Source organism: Electrona antarctica (assembly GCF_951216825.1).
Source record: "Electrona antarctica genome assembly, chromosome: 18".
Taxonomy (NCBI): Eukaryota; Metazoa; Chordata; class Actinopteri; order Myctophiformes; family Myctophidae; genus Electrona; species Electrona antarctica.
In genome coordinates this window covers 24,547,773-24,564,845 of record NC_136799.1, presented here as the reverse complement: position 1 = coordinate 24,564,845, position 17,073 = coordinate 24,547,773, and the positions used below count along the sequence as shown (strand labels likewise).

General features: G+C 41.3%; 1 protein-coding gene across 1 annotated transcript in view; it reads left to right on the top strand.

The window, feature by feature from the left end:
• The first annotated feature begins 729 nt into the window (after positions 1-729).
• The window catches only part of stag1a (STAG1 cohesin complex component a), a 73,017-nt gene continuing 56,673 nt past the window's right edge, over positions 730-17,073 (top strand). Inside the window, exon 1 of the mRNA XM_079528720.1 lies at positions 730-966. The gene's annotated coding sequence lies outside the window, so the exon portion shown is untranslated. The remainder of the gene's footprint in view (positions 967-17,073) is intronic.

The window sequence follows — 17,073 nt, the reverse complement described above, 5'->3', positions numbered from 1 at the left end:
CAACTGATTTTGATTGTCCATAGGCTTTTTTGATTGATTGATTGAAGTATTTATTAACAGTTTGCAGAATTACAGTACATTTCAAGCACAACTAAAATACAATACTAAACATAACAACAACCTTTATGTTTTCTTCTTCTAATAGAAATATTTTCTTTCAGGATGTATGATTAGAATAACCTGCCTATCTCCCAGACTCCCTCGCAGTCAGAGTTATCGGTTTGAATACAATTTTATGATAATAATATATAATAATTTAACGGGATAATATTTGAATGATTTGTTTTAAAAGAAGAAACCTCTCTCTCAGACTTATGCCAGTGTGCCAGTGATCAATCTCCCCTGTGCCAATGGTGGCACCCGTGCGGCTGTGCCTACGGTTGTCTACCCCTGTTCTACAGTCTATCTCACTCCTTATTTCTCTACCCTCCTATACCCTCCTATACCCTTCTATACCCCTCCCAATAATGTTTATAACTTATCCTATTTTGTCAATTCAATATCTTTCCAGGGTAGCCTTTGGGACATGTGACCCAAATTGTCAAATTGATAGACAGAGAGAGAGAGAGAGAGAGAGAGAGAGAGACAGAGAGAGAGAGAGAGGGAGAGAGAGAGAAAGAGAGAGGGGGGAGGGCCCCCCCTTCTCCTCTCGTGTGCGCGTCCCCGCGAGTGTTATGTTGGCGGGGTCTTGCAGTCCCTCCCTCCCCATCCTCGCCCCTGGGGCGCGTGTCCGCCGCGCGGTGTGTCCGCCAGGGGGCAGCTTTGTCTCGGTCTGAGGCTGCGCCGTTCCTGCTGCATTACAGAGAGAAAAATACCACCAGATGGCAGTTTAGGATTGCTGCTCTTCTCCAAGGCGCGGTTCCGCTCGCACGGCCAATTTTCAATATTAATATACGCACAATATATACACAAATATCGATTCATTATTTCGGAAGGTCCTTTTTGACTCAGCGATGGTCGATAAAGGTGAGTGACTTGTGTTTTGGTGATGTTTTGAGCGGTGGGAAGAGAGACGGAGCACAGATTAAAGATGGTGGACACAGAACGGGGGAAGGCTGGTTAGTTGGGGGATGGGCGCTGTAGCTAACGGAGGTGAATGTGCTTTCTCTCTCCCTCTCTCTCTTCCCCCAGTCAGTTACACAGAGCTGAGCGATTAGCCTCGCAAGCTAGCTCAAATATTTTCAGCAAAGATCACTTGCTAGAAGGCAAGTGGTGGCCGCAACAACACTCCCCTCTTTGATACAAATAGCCACCAGACGCGAGAGTTTGGCTCGTCAACAAATATAAAGCCATGCGGTGTGACGTGTTTTGTGCCTCTTGCAAGGCAGTGAAGTGCAGAATTGTGAGCGCCCCCCCCCCCCCCCTCATTTGCAGACTCCTATTATGATTGTACAGTATTGCTGCCCGCTCGTCGTGCAGCGCGTTGGTTATTGTCATCATCTGTGCGAATGCTATTGCCACGTTGGTTGTGGACTTCATTGTTATTCGCCTTTTGCCGTTCTGCTACTTGCATATGCATCTATTTAAGGATGTGGGATGCGATCTCTGCTTCTTGACTGTTACTTTTTCTTTCTTGTATCAACACGAATATCCCGCCCTTTGATGTTTCAAGTTTTAGCAGACTATTTTTGTTGTGGTGATGCGTCAGATCCCAGATGAATGCATTGTTTTAATATCCCGAATGACAACCCAGGGGGATGTTTTCACCTGGTTCTTGTCTTATGAACTTGCGTGCATGCATGTGTTACATTATTGTGGCGTTTCTTTCCATTCCCGCCCCCTTCTGTGCGGGAAGCAGGCAACATTGAGCGGGGAAACGTGAGTCACAATGGGGGATGGGTTCCTGAAAGCAGACCCTGGTGACTGTTGAGTCCTACAGGTTTTTTAGTAGGCTAACTGGTCGCCTGCAGACTTTTGCACACACACTAAACAGCTGATGAGTTAGGAATAGTTATAGCAGGTCACAGTCGCCCCAGGCAGTGTACATGATTCCATGATTGTTGCATAACATCTTTGTTTACAGTCTGAGAGCCATGTGATTTTCTTTCTACCAGCCTATGCCTGCCCTGCTTCTGTCTGGAGCTTGCTGAGGCCACTTATCTGTACATTATCACTTCATGCATCTAGGAAGATGTGACACAGAAGATGATGACCTGGAAAAGTTCATAATGAAAGTGAAAAGACCCAGCCACACAACCAAGAAATACATACATGTCTTATCAGTCGACGTGTTAGTTGTTTCCCCTTTTATATTGGGTGATTTACCTTGAGGTCTTGGAGTACATCTCTCTCCTGCATTTGACAGTTGCCACTTGCCAGCCAGGTGTATTGTGATCATGTGAAATTAGACAATCAGTAGCCGATTATGTGATTTCCCCACTATGTAGGATGCTATGTCCAATAATAACCATTCATTAGCTGTATATTCTCATTTTACTGTTTGTGGTTTATTCCGCAACAGGGTCTCTGTTCACTCTGGACCTTTGATCACTCCATTTCATGTAAGGAGGAATGACCAATATTGACCAAATATAACCACCAAATCTTGTAATTTGTGATATAAATCAATTTTAATAGATGTTTTTCTGTTCCATATTCGCCACTGGTTAGACTACATTGCCATATGCTTTAAACCAGATTAACCATTCATAAGTAGTAGATCAGAGAGTTGTATTGTCTGTATCAGCCGAGACACCGGGCGGTGGTGGCTCAGGGGTAGAGTGGCTGGATGGTAACCGCAAGGTTGCCAGTTCGAACCCGGGCTCCCCCAGAGTTAGTGTCGAAGTGTCCTTGAGCAAGACTCTGAACCCCTAATTGCTCCTGATGTGCTGGTTGGTGCCTTGCATGGTTTCCACGCCATCGCCATCGGTGTATGAATGTGCGTGTGAATGCTTGAATGGGTGAATGTAATGCACAATCTATGTAAAGCGCCTTATATAAATGCACCATTTACAGTGGGAGTATCTCCGTTTCAATGCACTAGAGCGGCCCTAGATCCCTGGGAGATCATGGATTGCTGAGGTGGAGCGCAACACCCTACCATCAGCTCCCATTACTTAGCACATGACACAATAATCAGACGCTGAATGACACAATATACCCATGATATTGTGGCCCAAAGAAGGCGAGAGCTCTACAGACAGAGCTGCAGGACACTCACCCTGTTGATAGACTGTAAATATATTCATTCATACTGTATATTAGGGCTGCAAAATAAATGGAAAATATATCGAATATATATCTTTTTACCAATAATCAAAGTAAAACATTTTTTTCCAGTTATATCAATGAATAAACTAAATCGATTAGTTTGATTAACCACTTAACCCTGTATTATACTAATAGGCGGGCCGATCTACATTGCTATTGCTGCATTGCGAGGTATTATGAGCTTTTAGAGCAGCTATTTTCACTATTTGCTTAGTGAAATGACTACGTGTCATTGTTCTGACGACACATTATCCGACGTTTCGTTGGTCCGACTCTCCCCATTCCTAACCCTAACGCGAAGCCACATAGTCGGAGTAATGGGATGTCGGAATTACGATCGAACCCCCGATATTCGGTCTCTATACCCGAACGCAGGCGCGGCCCTCAGAGGCAAATTCAAATAATTTTTTGCCGATTTGTTCCCAGATTGGTAAAAACAGAAGGTGTGTACTGCAGCACTGAAACAGGCATGTGACAAACTATAAATAAAATTGGTGGAATTTAGAACGTTCTATTTTCCATATAATTACTATTTTTCATGATTTGATTTGCAAGGCCACAGTTTTCTGCAAAACAGAGGACATTGTTGTCCAGACTCACTCTGCACTCTGCTATTTTTAAATTGCTTTCTGTATTAATTTTTTATACTAATTTATTGAATTTTGGTGTCCCAAATACTGGACTATCAGGGCCTTCCCTCCTGTCAATCTGCCTTCAAGGTTCTGTTACCCCTAATCTCAGGTTCTGTTACCCCTAATCCCAGGAATTGTAAAGAGGCATGGTTGGCAGGGTATTGTTGAATTTTATATAACATAATCTAACAATATAGACAAAATGTAGTGTCACTGACACTGTTGAAATGAGGGATGTAGTGATTCACTCAACTGACGATTCGATTCATGATACTGGATTTTTTTTCTCGGGCTAAAATTAAAGAATGCTACTGGTTATGGTAATATTGTGCATCAGAAATGGCAGATCAAAAAGCTCACAAAGTGTTGAAAAGCACTGTGGCACTTAGTTTGCAGCTTGTCAGGTCATACTGTGTCTAATGTTCATTTTTGATGAAGTGGTAACTATCTGGTCATTACAGCTAAAACTGCTATTCCAACAGCCTGGTCGAAATGAAAACAGTCTCGTTGGAACCACTGCCACAAAACAATCGGCATGGTTTGAGCTGTGAGGCTCTGTCCTAGTCTGCTGGCAAACATACTGTGCACCAGATCAAAAATGTGTAGGCGCAAATAGTATGATCATTGATGGTGTTGCATGCACAAAAAAGGAAAGAAAAACGAGGCCACTTGTTGGAGAAGGACTTGCAAGTTGTTCTCAGCATTCTTGTCTTCCTTGACCGCACCAGCCAATTTGATATGCATGTGCTCCTCCTTGCAACTACTGTAGATAGAATTAATATATTATATCTGCAAGTAATATACGTGTATACATGTTAATTATTCCTGCTTCTTAAAGGATTTCACAATTAGCCCTTCACTAAATCCCACCCCAAAAAGCGATTGTCCAATGCCAATCCAAATAGTTTAGCAACGGTTGCTATGCAGGTCAAGCTTTCTTCGCTGCTAACGTGCCTATTGGACAAGGATGGGTTGGGGAGGGACTTAGTGAAGGGCTAATTACAGACCTTACTATCAATGCTTAGTTCTACAGCAAGGCTAAAATTGAAATTCTTTGGATTTAGCCTCTCTGGACTGCTATTTTCAGTTTTCTCAGGCATTATGGTAGAGCTACTGTAAGATAAGTGGGATAAATCTATCTAACGTTTGGCATTTCTTGGCTCACAGCCTGACCTGGTTGTCCCTATAATAGACCTGTAAATATATATATATATATATATATATATATATATATTGCTCTCTTTCTTTGTGTGTGTGTGTGTGTGTGTGTGTGTGTGTGTGTGTGTGTGTGTGTGTGTGTGTGTGTGTGTGTGTGTGTGTGTGTGTGTGTGTGTGTGTGTGTGTGTGTGTGTGTGTGTGTGTGTGTGTATACACACACATTACAGGCAGCAGGAAATAATGTAATGGTGCTTCTTACATAGTCTAGTAGCCAGAATGTGAACCCGGACATGTTGAGTACACCAACGTTTTATGTTAGAAATGTTTACAGTATGGGTCCCCAGCATATAGAAACTGCCGGAAAAACACTCATTGGGCTTAAAACGGCCATGCCCACTTGCCCAAATGTGCCAACATCATCACATTTGTGATGACGGCATTGGCCGTTTTAAGCCCAATGAGTGTTTTTTTGCAGAACGAATGCTTGGAATGGATTCAGCATCATGAAAAAACCCTAGTTTGACACATAACATGCTAGATAAAGCATGCTGAAATTTTGAATATTTTGCCTTCTATAGGTTGTTAATGGTATGGTCACATATTAAGAAAATTGTTCAACTGCAAGTTAGCATCCGGCAGTTTCTACATGCTGGGGACCCATACTCAACATTTCTAACATAAAACCTTGGTGTACTCAACATGTCCGGGTTCACAATGGGGCTCTTTAGGCTGGCTACTAGACTAACATGCTGACTGTGAATCAAGATATTTGGCTATAGCTAGAATTATATTTCTTATTGTCTCCACCAGGCCGAAGGCATGGGGAGAGAGTATGTTTTGCACTCCGTCCGTGTGTGTGTGCGTCCGTCCGTCCGTCCGTCCGTCCGTCCGTCCGTCCTTCCTTCCTTCCGTCCGTCTGTTACCAGCTAATCTCCGGCACCGTTGGCCCGATCCATGCCAAACTTTGCACACACACTCTCTGGATGCCAACGACGAACCTCTGCCCCAAATATTCCTCAACGGCCTGTTATAGCGCCACCATGAGGCCGATTTAGGCAAAACACATTTCTGTAGATTACTCGTACACATTTTATCCATACATCACACAATTCGGTATACACTATCTCCATAGTCATGTGATCAACACGGATCTGCACCATTTCCCATCTTCCTTCCTGATTGGCTAAGATTCGCTTCCAAAGCTCACATGATTGGTCCGTTTCGAACAAAATGCCACAAATCACAAACACAGTGTGCAATTTCCGTGAAATTATACACGCACATTTCCACTAGGCTGAGGACGAAATGAGACAATTTATTTTCCAAACCAGCCTCATGGTGGTGCTATAACAGGGTAATTCCTGTTTTTACCTATAACTGCATCGATCTGTGTACAACTTTGTATGCGCACTCCCTAGAGGCCATGGAAAAACCTTTTCCCTGCATCCCTCCACATCTGCCGGTTATAGCGCCACCATGAGGCCGATTTCTGCAAAACACATTGTTTATATTAGTCGCACAGATTTCATCCAAATCTCATGCAAATCGGTATACATGATCTCTGTAGTCATGTGATCAAGACGAGTCTGTTTGATTTCTCAGATTCTACACTGATTGGCTAAGATTGCCTTCCAAAGTCTTCAGGAGTGGCCCGTTTTGTACAAAATGCTGCACATGTCCTGCTCATCCAGAATTCTATCCTCAGAGATGCTATGAGTGATCTGGCTCTGCATTTCCTCAACAAAATGAAGAAAATTGTTGCAAAAAACAAACAAACATGTTTATATCACTCCTAAACATTTTGCCAAACATCACACACACTCCTATCCTCCTGGTGGAGACCTGTGCCCAGAAGGGCACTTTTTCTAGTTTGTAACTATACTGTTGTGGATAACAAATGATTGAACAACAGTTCAGTAACAGTTCAGTATTAAAAATGTGTGTAATTGTTCCTGGCTGCAGCTGTGCCAGGCGAAAGAGGGGCGGGACTCAACTGACGCACAACAGCAAGAAAAAGAGTATTTAGAATGGGCCAACTGCACTTGTAGCATTTACCATGTTAACCTGTGGTTGTGTGAATGGAATGGAAATTAGGGATTGACTGAAAACAGTTTGGAGAACTCTACTGCGATTGGTTTTCTTTGATGGGAAGCATATTTGTTCAAATAGGGCAAATGCAGCATTTGTTAAAATAAAGTTGTGACAATAGCACATTGTTATGCTATCCTGCTTTATTTTACCTATACATGTTATTTTTATGAGAAGAAATGTAACATGTGGTCGCTGATTATGATTATATTCTTTCCTAATCATGATGAAGGTAATGGGCCTCGTACAGGGGTGATTGACAGCTGACAGTGACTGATGTCACCACCCACCCGATGTTATAAGTAGAGGAAGTGACACAAGGGGAAAGGGGGGAAAACTAAACAGAGGTGTAGGCCTACACAGGAGAAGAGGAGCTCCGGGCGCCAGATAGTGTTTAATTCGTTCAAGTAAAAGTTTAAACTTAGTATCTGCAGCAGAAGAGAAGAAGCGTCGATGCCATCGGGAGAAGTGACGCGCTGGTTGCTGCCGTGGTGAATCGATCATCGTTTGGATTAGAGTAGACGTTGTGACGCAAATCGTTGCAGAGAGCGTCGGGACTTGTGTCGGGACTTGTTTGGGGCGGGAGGGTTTTTTTTGTTACAAAGTTCTCTCTATTACAACTTCCATAAGTCTAAGCAATTTACACGCTAACAGCTAACCTGTATTGTTAATGGAATGATAATTACCAGTTGATGGAAAGTACTTCACAGTCTCTCCACTGTTTTTCTTCTGCATCGTTTTTTGAGACAAATAGCACCAATGAACATTTCCATGTAGTGATTATACTAGCCACAAAACTTCGATTCACAATATTATTTAATCAAATTATGCTTACAATTCTTTACACTTAAGCTCTTGTTGTCTGGTCAAACTTTTTTCAAAATGTTGTGACATTTCTTTGTTGCGATATCAATAAATAAATAAAACATATTGTTACATGCTTAGTGCATACTGTTGTTATGCACCTTCATGCTTCCCGAAGGATGAACCCTAGCACCACTCTCAACCACTCTTGGGTCATGGGTTAAAATGTTTGGGAACCACTGCTTTATTGGTCACTGCAGATATAGGAAAGATACACTACATGTTGTGTTTTGTACATGACACCAAGCCTTAAAGTGCCCTAGGGCACTTCGATTTTCAAATATTCCACGAATATGGAGGAAAAAATTATATTCTAATTTATTTTATTACATAAAAAAATGTTTATTTGACAGGGACAACACAAAAAACAATTTATGAAGTTATAAAAACAAACAAATATCCTTTTATTGGATCCAAGCAGCACGTGCACTGTCCCTCGTCCGACCAATATTCACATTTACTTCTTGAGGAATGTTAACAGCCCTACACCCACTCAGGAGTGTGCTGAATGATCATTATCATAACATTATGTTGTAATACGTACAACATACAATATGTACAACGTGCAAGATATTAATCAATGCAACAGATAATATGGATAGTATAATTTACATTTCCCCTGCTCGCCCTGGACAGCTAAAGTCAGCCAATCACAAATATCCCTTCACACTCTGAGGGATTGGCAGTTTCACAGGTCCTGCTTGCTCACCTCATTGATAATGATTTACTAGATGCCATCTAAAAGACTTTAATGCAGCAAGCAGCTTACCATACCAAAGCCTTCTTATGAAAAGCTTGGCCGCTTACGTGGATTCCTTATGTCAGATTTCAATGATCACTGCAAAGCTAAGTTTAGCACGTCTCAAATCGTAGTCAATCAAGTAAGCCTTTGACTTCAGGTCAGTGGAATTCAAAATAAGAGCAACATTTACTTGTACTATGCTGTTTTGAAGACTGCTTAGTTTTCACTGTGTGTGACTGTGAATACTGTAGTCATTTTGTATTACTATTAGGGATGTCAACGGTTATTCAGTATTCAGCATTTAAATATATCCGTATAATTATGCTTATCAGCTTCTTGGTTAATTTGCATAACAAACACACATTTGCTCACTGGGTCATATGTCGGAGACAGATCAAGAGCGAGTGCGAGCGTGGTTTGGGACAATTTCACAAAGATAGACAATGAGAAAGTTGCATGCTAATCATTTGAAATATAAGCACCTGTGTGTCCAAGCCATCCATTCTGCGTGGATGAGGACTGAAAGAAGAAATTATGAATGTGAGTTACCTGTTCCCTGGACATAACTGTGTCATTTCTGAGGACAAACAAAGTGGAGGGCAGTGTTGGTTAACGTTACTTTTAAAAGTAACTTGTTTCATTACAGGATTATTTATTGCCATTAAGGTATTCTGGTACGTGGCCTGGGCCGTGGCTCAGCGGTCCAGGCACCTTGGCCGGTAGTCCGAGTCTGGCAGTGTGCCACGGGCTTGACTACCGATCCCAACGGCCTTTACTGCATGTCACCCCCCCATCTCTCCCCCCCATTTCCTGTCAGCCTACTGTCTCCCTCTATAAAAAATATTTAAAAAAATAAAGGCGAAAGCCGCAAAAAAAGAACATTAAAAAAAAAAGTATTCTGGTATGTTACAGAATGACCTTCTGAGAAAAGCAACTTGTTAGATTTTTTTTGCATTACCGATGGTGATGAACGATGATTAAAACCCACCTGCGAGAAAGTTTGCAGCCTATCAGGAGTGTTTGCATTGACGTTCTCACCAATTTCACCAATTAATAAAAAAATAGTGTGAATACTTCCACGACCGTACTAAAGGGCAACCTCTCTGTCTTCTCTCCATCTTTGCCATGTCCCACACATGCAACAAATGAATGTAAGCAAAACCTGTAATACCCTCAGCTGTGGGTCACATTTTGTGACCCATCGAATATGGTAGATTGATTATGCAATCACCACAGACTGCAAGGATGGATTTTCCCTTTCCTTTGTGGCGAGTGCAACAGAATTAACAGGGAAATATAGGTCTTAATGTAGCAAAGTAATGCCACATTTTGGAAAAGGTAACTTAAATTCATGTGCCTGAATCACATGACCACGTACACTTGTTATTGGTTAAATCACTTCTCACAACTTTTCGGGACAGTCCAAAATGAACGGATTTGTGGTTTTCCGGAGTTTCACAGGAAATGCAACATACATGCAATGCAAGCTAGAATATACACAGGCACCCTCAATTTTGTTGTTGCTCCTTCCACACTTGCAGCTTTTAGCTAAGGTTGATCAAGGCCAATCTGGAAAGTAAAAGGTTTTCTCTGGAAAGTAAAAGGTTTTCTGATCATGCTACTGGACAGTGGACACGGTAATTGTAAAATGCAACACCTGTAATTAAGCTGCTAGCAGCAAGGTCAACAACACCTGTAATTATACATATTGATTTAACTATTGGTCAAGGGCCGGCTGATGTCTTTTGTTTTCTTCCGGAACGGGCTTATGTGATAGGGTTGTGACGAATCAGTGAAGGTGAATGGTGTGATCCAGTCGGGAAGCAAACGTGGTCATTGCTTTCAAAATGTCTCTTTTTCCGACCATCCAGACAAAAAATGGGAGTTTTCAAACTAAACCCAGTCTCTGTTTCGACAACGCCATAGTAGTGGTGACGACGGTTGTAAACCTAGAAAAGGTTAGGCGTTTTAAAGCAATATTAGTATGGGTGTAGCCTAAGTATTAGTTTCACGTAGTCTGACAACTATTCTACAATCTCCATATGCTATCTGACTCTGGAACTACACCTCCCGAAATCCGAGTAAGTCATTTCCGTTCACAAAATATATTTTAAAATATCTTTCGAGCTTATTTTTCATTTCTATTTCTTCTAAGCAGCAAGCTGCTCCATAGATTATTTCTATTTATATTAGGATAAATTAGCGCAACTGTAAAGACGAAACGGAAGTGAGGGGGAGGCTCCACTTCCGCTTTATATTTTACTCATGATCAGAGCTTCCATTGCTCCAGAGTCCAGACTGTATGAAGGAAGCATTTGAAAATTGCGAGAGGCAACAGTCTGGCAACGCATGACTACCTAAATATTGTTATTCTCACATTTGCTGCTTTAATTGTCAGTATTACATTAAGTGTGAATTGAGTAATACATGTAATTGCTATGTAGAGTTCTGGATTGCACTGAAGTTAACCTGAATTATTCTCCTTAGCAGTGGACTCATAATGAAAGTCAGTGTTGAGCCTGAATTACATTGAGTGTTTCTCTCAATGACCTGAATTCTCAATGATTCAATGATTCATTGCCATATTAATCTCAATGATTTAGAATTCATTGCCATATTAATCTCAATGATTTAGAATTCATTGGCATATAAATCAATAAACCTTATTACAGTCTCTATCACAAGACAGCAGAGATCTTTAGCTCAGTTCCCCTTCTGACCCTTTTAACGCTATTCCAAACTTACACCACCAGACAGATGTAAAACTCACTATCGATTGCTATCAATAATATCGATTGCTTGTAAATGTATGTGTCATATGCATTGTGATCACACAAGACAATATGACAGATTCATTATAACGACCTGCTCTCAAGAACTAGTGTAAGGTGTATGTATGAAGTGCATCTCTGTGAAAACCTAGCTAAGTGACAGAATTGCTAAATTAATTTGTAATTAGCATGACAAGATCCCAGAATTATAAAGAAAATTCGCATTGAAAAGGCCAGTCCAGAAGATATGTTGGCCATCACAACTGCACAACACTAAATCCTCTCAGTCCATGTACAAGTCAAGAGTGTAGAAAACAAAGCATACAATAAATATGCTAAACGGCAACTCAAGTTTCAAGCAGCATGTAAAACTGAAATTTGGGCAATCTAGTACTAGATTGCCCACATATGAGTGAAATCATCGAATACAAAAAATACTTTTCTGTTTTGAAGGGAAATATAAATCAGCTGAGCTGACATCACAATATCATATAGGTACTGTATATACAGGTTGTCGTATAGCATTCTGGCAACTTTACTTGTTTTGACTTCTGAAGTCATGTTCCTGTGCTGGCGGCTATAGAAATCGACGGTTAGTGCATTTGTGTAGATTAGTACTAGTCATCTGTCAAGTTGTCTGTATCTTGGCATCACACACACTTACAAGTACTGTAAGTGTGTGTGTGTGCGCGATATATCGATGTGTGTTTGCGTGCGCAATATAGTGTGTGTGTGTGTGTGTCAGTGTGTGTGCGATATATCGATGTATCGATATATCAGACTCAGTTTATTAATCGATACGCATGTATCGATATATCGCAATTCCGTTGCCTTTTTGCGATGATATTGCGCGTGTTCATATCTCTAACGATACGATAAGGATATATTGTGCAGCCTTAGTGTGTACACTTTGTGTGTTAGGCTTGGTGATCTTCCATATTCCTGGTGTCGTTCTGGTTCAGTGGTTGCTAGGCTGTTATATTACAGTAGGTTTTATTTTACCTGCTGCTGACGCACAAATCTAGTTTCTGATGCAACCCAGTCTCAGAGTGGATTGGTTATCACTGGTTCCCTGAAAAAAAGCAAAGAAACGGAACAGTGTTTTTTGTTAACCACATGAACCCTAGCGTCCCTATTCTGGGCATAGTAGGCGAACATTCGGTTAAAATAGCAAATTTACAAGCCCTAGTTGCATGTGCATGTTGCATGGGTTGTGAGCTTATAGATCGTCTATTTTCGGTGAAGAGATTTGGTGTAGAGGGAAAAAGGAGCAGAGCAGACCAAGTTAGACCCCAGTCAAAGATGTACAGTATATAGGATGTAAGTGCTTAAAGCTGCCTTCTGGGGAAAAAAGCATATTTTCTTTTCAATCCATAACCCAGTTCTGGTCAATTCAAAAACGTAATTATACCTATGGGGGAAGGTGGTTGTAGACTTGAACATAACAAATAATATATACCATATTAATAAGCCAGTAGGACTGGATGTCAATAGCTTCATACAATGCAACAAGAACACAGCATATGAATGCACTGCATACACTTCAGCTTAGTACACTGCATACTAAGCTGTTGTAAATTGTGTGTAAAGTGGTGTGCACAGTCTGACGTGTTTATTCATGAATCATAAAAGGGAGTGTACAGCCTTGATTTGTGTGTCTCACAGGTGTTGTATGGCATGATGACACGGATTCAAGCAAAATAATATCTCACGACTGACAGATATTGTATGTACAAGTCCTAATGTGAAACAGTGTGAAAGGAGCCCCACACACACACTAGGAGCCGTTTCCGAAACAAATAACACAATATGTAAAATGATGAATGTTTTAGTAACATTGTTCCTGCTGTTCTAAATACTGTCAACCAGGTGAAGAAATCACAGACCGAGGCTTTGACCTTTGCATTTATATAATATCCTATTGGAAGAACATGAACAAGTTGCTAGTTAAAACACCCCGAGCGGCAAGGGCGGAGTTCTCCGTTCAATCAATTAGTAACGCCCGACACTCAGGACGGATATTGATAAAAGGACAGAGATTTATTGATATCAAAACCGATCGCATCGCTCCACAGGCTGGGAGTGTCTGTTGCGCAACATTCAATGTAATTTCCGGTTGGGACGTCATCGAAATCTTAAAACGTGAATAACTCTTTATCTAAATCATTCCGTCCAATTCTAAGCAAAGATTATGTGTTAGACGGCCCATCGCGGTCCCGTCGCTAGTCGCGTTAGAATTAATCATACCTCCCGTTGTTGTCGGTCGCCTCGGGAGTGTTTTGGCTACATCAAGCTACAGCTACATCCTGGATAGTGCCTGGTGCGTCGCTAAATGTGCTCTGCTGCTATAAATCGCTGGGCGCTCTGATTTAATGGATTAAATAACCCAGGGCGTTTAACGTGTTTTAACCACTCTAATGCTGTAATATTAACCGAAAAGCTCAAATAATCTAAAAGCTCAATGCATGAAATCAATGACTGAAATCAGTCGTGGCAACTGAGAACTTTAATCCATGTGATGATCTTGTAGAGTGTTCACCCTGATTTAACCCAACGTGAAACCAATTACACCGTGCTGAAGAAGTTGAACTCCGTCTCTCGTTAAAAAGACAGATCACGCCTTGACAACTTGTACATTTGTTCTGTCTGGAAGTGAGTCCCTCAAATGGATCAGCTGAGCGTTAACTCATTGACACATATATATAATATATATATATATATATATATATATCATTTCAATCTAACGCACAGCCCGCCATTATTCTTTTAAATCGATTTTTTTATTTCAATGAATCGATTCATATCGTCGGGATTAATATCGATATACGATATATCGTTACATGCCTAGTATGTCATGATGTAAATAGGTTTTCAATCTAATGTGTCCCGGGGTTGCAGGGGTGGTCTTTCAGATGAGTCCCAGGGACATTTGATGAGTCCCACTTAAGCAACGTTAACCCTTGGACTGCCACCCCAATAGCAGCTTTTCAGTGTCTTCTGCCAGCTCTATTCATGATTTTAATTCATCATTTGAATGCCAATAGAAAAATCTGTGATATACACAATATATCTCATTTTAACGGGGCATGTATATAGTAGAAGAAGCCTAAAGTGAATTTAAGCTTTTTGCACAAAGAAAAATAATAGGTAAAAAATGTGGTGTATATCCAACCAGAAAACTCAATTCAACTGCTCTAAGTAGAGCTGGCCTGAAAGCAGCCTGAATTCTATTTCTCAACCCACTATGAGGCTAATGCATGCTTTTATTTGTTGACAGTGACAATTCAATCAACACATGCTCACCTCCAGTGAGTTCATGGCATGTCAAGTCAGCCTCCAACACTGAAGCTCAAATCCACGTCAAGGGAAAAAAAACGATATGATCGCCTCAAAAAATATAAAAATGTACAATAAAAAATCACACCCGTGTGAACTGAGTGGTGTAAGGTTTTATATAGCATGATCAGCTGTGGTCTGACGTAATGTCTGACGTAATGAAATCACACCCGGATGTGATTTCAAAACTGGCTGTTTTTGCGCAGAGAAAATGACCACGGTTGCTACGGTCATCCAGTTCACCCGGGTGTGATTTAATTACGTCAGAAATTATTTTGAACATAGCAACCATGGTCATTTTTTTATGCACACAAAAGCCAGTTGTAGGAGTGGTTTACACCACTCAAAAATGTCATACAACCTTTCCCAAATCATTTTCCATGATAATGTGTGAGGGGCGCTAGCCCCTCCTATGTCCAGCTTTGAGGGTGTGCATAAACACAAACATTGAATGCCATTGATAATGAATGCCCAGTTTTGAGCATTTGTCCCAACACAAACAATGAATGGACAGTTTTGAGTGTTTGTGTAAACACAAACATTGCATAAACACAAACATTGAATGCCGTTGATAATGAATGCCCAGTTTTGAGCATTTGTCCCAACACAAACAATGAATGGACAGTTTTGAGTGTTTGTGTAAACACAAACATTGCATAAACTCAAACATTGAAGACGAAGGTGGATGCAAACTCTGATTGGCCGGAATGAGATGATGTATTATGATGTATAAGAGCTCCCCTCACTTCACACGGGTGTGATTTTATTTAAGTGTTTATAAAGGCTCATCAAGCTTTTAGTTTTATTTGAGGACACTCCATATCTGAGTATTATTTGCTTGGGACTTTAGCAAATGCTACAGCTGTCCCCCTGTGAGTTTCAGGCCCTCATTTATCAACCGTGCGTACGCCAAAATATGGGTGTACGCCGAAATTACCGCAATTTTCGGCATTTACCATTTGCGCCAAAGTTTAAAAATGCTCTTTTGCCAAGACAAAAACCACGTCTGGTCTGGACCTGGAGCTGTCGTACGCTTTGTCCTCACCTGTTTTTCTGTCGTAGAACAGCGGAGCAGCATTGTCTGAACTGCTGACACGCTGTCACAGGCATCTAAACATATGTTTTCACTCCTAAAATGTTAATATAAAACTGTATGTATATACATGTAAAAAAAAAGAAAAAGAGAGATTTCCAACTTTACAAGTAATTAAAATCGCGCAATTAAAAACAATATAACATGTTTACAATGTTGTGCTTAATCAAACAGTGCTTTACTGGCCTTGTTATGCGAGATGTGAGATGATTGGGAGCGCATCGCATGCGGCATGAGCGTGACATCAGATGCCTATAGAATCACTGTGATACTGATATTATTAAAAAAAAGGCACATGGACTGCACGCCTTTATTTCCAAGTGACAATGACAATCATACAGCTTGCCTATTTGCAATTGTAGCAGGCTATAGGCGTAAGGGGCTTAATCATTCACCATTTAAATAAGCGCTTTGACAGTTCAGATAAAAGCGAGATCATTTTCGGGGGTCGGGAGGACGGGGCCGCGGCGTGCGTCGCCAGCCCAGCACATACCAGCACACATGCAAACCTTCATCCATATGTTTATGATTCGTTCATCAATGATCAAATCACTCCATAAACGTTGATTATGACTGCCTTGACGACATGGTAGCCTATCTCTCATGCAGGCATCACTCACCCACAGGACTTATCACAGCAGTGCGCAGTCTCACTGATCGCCTTCGCCGTGCACTGCGCACGAATGGGTAAAATTATTATAGGCCTACAAACGTATTCCATTCATGGCGATGCGATGTGTCACGTAGCCTTGAGGTGCGTGCGTGCGTGCGTGGACATGACAGAAAGGCAAGCGAGGTGAGAGGGAAACAGACAGGGTAGGAGGCCTACAGCTTTATTTAATTCATGCAGGTGTTCGTTCTTTATTTATTTAAGATACAACACACCAGTTAGTTGGGCTTGCAAGTTGCGTGTGCGTGCGTGCGTCTGTGTGTGTGTGTGTGTGTGTGTGTGTGTGTATGAGAGGGGGGTGAGGCGGGCAGCAAGTTTTTCCTGTATCCATGGTTTCCAGGTCGTATTGCAGTTGTTCATGTCGCAAAAACGAGGGCGAGGCTTGATTTCACAGGGCGTGCCAGATAGATTTCAGCCGTCACATTTATAAACGTCTGAACGAAATTAAGGAAGAAACAGCTGTCTGCGATCACTTTGTAAATGCCGACCCGACGTGGGTGTACTACGAA